Here is a 4,114-nt window from a genome sequence, read left to right as displayed (position 1 = left end):
TTTTTTAGCCTTTATGTGATCTGTCCAGACTTTTTACTTGCTTTTTTCCCTTTTTATACTACACTTTAATCATGTGGAATAAACATGAACATTACCAAGTAACAGAAACAACAACATCTTTTGAAAAACAATAACTAACAGTGAAAGAGCCCTGTATCCAGCCATGATAGTTTGAGGCCTAAGCTCCCAATACCTGTATTGAATCAGCAGAACGATGTAATGTAATTAGAACGATAGGGATAGCGCTAAAGTCGATCAAGGCTTAAGCATCAGAAAGTCCGACCAGTCTGTTAGAGCCACAGCTTACTGGCAGAATGGTTATAATATAGCGTAGCCATGACTACTGCAAACCTTGTCTGACTGTACAGCTGTAGATACCACAAGTTATCCTAAGGTAACATAAGTCACCATGTGGTCAGATCACTGTTGTACATTCCATCTGCGTGGTGGTTTGCAGGTGTTTATTGGAGTTGCCTTGTAAAGCCAGCTTGACTGTCTGGCTGGTTATGTAACGGTTAAGTTTGTGCTGGCCTCAGAACAGATGCTGGCTCACCCCCTTATATGAATTGAATTCTGTACGTATCAATGCATAATGTTTTTACATTACTGTTTTATTCTAACTAAAGATCTTGTTTTTTTTATACGGTTCAATTCTGATGTTGGTTATTGTGATCATTTATATCCCTTAACAATCAAATATAACTAGCTTTGGATATTTTGGATCAAATAAAAGGGGGATTGTACTGTAAAAGGAACAAGATATTAACTCAAACAGGCTTTGACCTGCTCTTACAAATGATGCTGTAGATGTCTGTTCAACACACTGGGTTCCTCTGACGCTTAACCATGCCAAAGACTTAACACATGCAGTGCTTAAAGTTTCAATATGTAACGTGAGGGTTATTGGTTCAGGTTTTGGCTTTGTCAGCTACAGTCACTTCCTTGCAGTACACATCCGGGAAAGGAGTCTGTAGGTTAACAAAAATGATCTATACATTTCTTTAGATCTCATCATGCCATTATGTTTTGTTTTATTTCTATTTTGTGGGCCATTTGTAGCTAAATGTTTGGCAAGTAGTTAACTAAGATGCGAGGAGGAGTTGGCAAACACTTTGTATGTTTTACTTCTCAGGTTGGGACTATGACGGTTGTGACACGTTTTCTGTGAACTTTATCTCCCAGATAGAAAGTTTTGTACAGAGCTTGAATTTGACTTTTCCTACTCCCTCTTTCACACTTTCACTTGGCTCCAGCACTAGCATGTCATTCATTATGTAACTGAAAACAACATGCTATGCGTGCCTCAAACTGAACTTCCTGAGGTACACTAACCTGCTTGAGATGGGTATAACAGGACTAATTCAGGATTACTTGAAACATTGTGTATACTGTTTATGTGTAATAGGAACAATATGCTGGCATGAACATCACTCATGAACATCATGTTTCTATCGACCAAAAATGTTCTTTCATCCTCACAGTCTCACGTTCTCTGGTCAAGAGTTGTATGGCTGAGTTCAGTACTTTGGGTTTTTATATCTGTGTGCTTCTTCTGTGGTCATATCTGCTACTTTTTTTCTTTTTTCTTGGACCTTTTGTTTTTACATTCCTGTGCTTTGCTGTTGGACAGTCAGCTTAAGTGGAAAATCGCTTCTTTGCCTGGGCTTGTTAAGAATATTCTGTGATTCATAATATACATTAATTGTAAAATGCCATCTCAAATTCAAAGTGCGCACACACACACACACACACACGTATGTGTATACCACATCAATCTTAGTTTTTTTTTGTACCTTATAACCCAGGTTTAGGCTCAATATAAGGAATATGTAGTATTATAAAACCACAAGACTGGTAAAACGCACTGCTGAATATAAGACATCCTCAACAATAAATGTTTTTACATACTCTGTGCCATTTTTTTTTTTAAATTTCTTTAAAACGTATTAAAGCTACTGTTGGTAATTAAAAAAATAAAAATAAAAATAACCTGATCGTACAACATGAATCAGGTAATCTGTGGTGCTCCAAATGCCATAAGGAAAACAGCCAATCAGAGCTGGACGGTGCTTGGTTTTGGCTCGACTTGGTCACAAACGTTCTCATTTTACAGCTAAACAGTACACTTAAATATGATCTGAAAACATTTAGGAGAGAAATAGGTAGTAAAGTAACATAATCTTGATTCATATTTGATCCGCGCTGCCTAGTTTTACAGTTAGCAGTTGATGAGCGATCATTGACACTGCGTCAGAGACTGCTCGGCTCTGATTGGTTGTTTATCTTCGGATGCAGTGGAAACCAGGAGGAGGTGCTCCTAATTTATTATTAATTTAAATATTTTCACAGGTAATCTGTCTCATCTGCTACTGTCAGAATATAGTGCCAGTTTCAACAAATATGAAAAAAAGTACCTTACCTACACATTGATTTGACAAAAGAAATTCTCAGCACAAGGTCCACTTTTGGAAAATGTCCATAGCTTTCAGCTTCATCTAGTGGTTTCATCTTCAGCAGCTGGAGTTCCTCAGTTGTCATAGAGATGCTGTTGACAAAGGAGCAAACTCCATTCGCTGATTAAGGCCACTTAATGTGACCGTAGTCTCCGCAGAATTTCTTGTGCTAGGAATGTTTTGTCAAACTACTATTTCTAAGGTCAGTAATGAAAGTTCAAGCTCAACTATATTGTAGATATTGTGTGCATATTCATAGATAGAAAAAGATAGGTGGAGATGGTGTTAGATGCTAACATTTTATAATTAGCACTAAACAAAGCTGAGGCTAATGGAAACGACATTAGTTTAGCAATAATTTAACCAAAGTATTTGACAAATGAACTTTTTGACCTGATGATGGCACTAGAGGAAAAGTCAGCAGGCTTTATTCTCTGGGGACCATGAATGTCTCTACCAAACGTTTATCAGTGTTTTAAGACGCTTAAAACACCATTGAGCGTACCAAACACTGAGATATTTCCGTCTGGACCAAAGTCAGACGCTAGCATGAGTAATACACTGTCTATGTACTGTGTATTGAAGTGCAGATTTAAAGCTGGTTGTGGCCAACAGTATATTGACTGATACGCAGGCCTTTTGGTTTGCGAGGTACTCTAGGTGGTGTACGTATGCATTCTTTAATCAGATCCAGTTTTTCAGATTGTTTGCACATGCCTGAGAGATGATGTAATGTATATGACTCCATGCCTCTCTGGGTTTCCTGTGCCAGAGTGCTGCGGTGAGCTGCTGTCAGAGAAAACTCTGCACTGCTGGCAGTGAACTGTGGCTGGAGGGGGGAAGTGAATGACTCAAGTATTTCCACTCTGTGAGAATAGAGAGGAGGAGAACAGGAGGTTTATGCCATGCTGTTAATCACACACAAGGCATCATTTCAAAGGAAAAATCCAGTGAAATATACAGTTGTGTGGTTATGTAAGTACAGTTCAACTTTTCCCTCAGGCCATGACTATTAATAAGCACTGCTCCTCTGCATGTGGAAAAAATAACTAACAGCTTCTAGCCCATGTCTTCATTGCAGGTTGATGTCCAGAGAGCACGGTCATAAATAGGATGCTATGTTTAGTTTAAAGTAAAAGGGAGAGGCTCTGGCAATCCATGAAGATGAAGCCTTAAAGGAGATATTCATGGGTCATCCAAAACCAAGCTTGTATGCTGACTGTACAGCCCAGCTTTGCAGAATTGAGACTAGTTGCACTTAAAATCAAACAGCAAAGCACCAGCTTATAATGAAAAAAACTACCAAGTATCAGTAACTGAATATAAAGTTGATGATATTCTCTTTAGCACTTGCATGCTGGCATGGGCCATCTGATTAGATGTGATATTAATGCAGCTGCTGGTCAGGAGGTTGGATTAGGTGTAGCCCAGGCAGTGATGCTAACAGGGCTTAAACATCACTGGACTGGACCGACTCCAACACCAGAGTTGCCCCCACATGAACTGGAGTGATGCAAAAAGACAGTAGATGTTGTACATTTGCTTGATATGAACGCGTGTCTTCTCATACTCTCCAAAAGTGTTTGTGCTGACATATTTATGTATGTTATATTTATTTTTACCCCCAGATGCTGCCCTTCCCATTCTCTGCCAGCTTTCAC

The sequence above is a fragment of the Sander vitreus genome, chromosome 1 (assembly GCF_031162955.1).
Source record: "Sander vitreus isolate 19-12246 chromosome 1, sanVit1, whole genome shotgun sequence".
Taxonomy (NCBI): domain Eukaryota; kingdom Metazoa; phylum Chordata; class Actinopteri; order Perciformes; family Percidae; genus Sander; species Sander vitreus.
Note: the sequence above shows the minus strand (reverse complement) of the source record.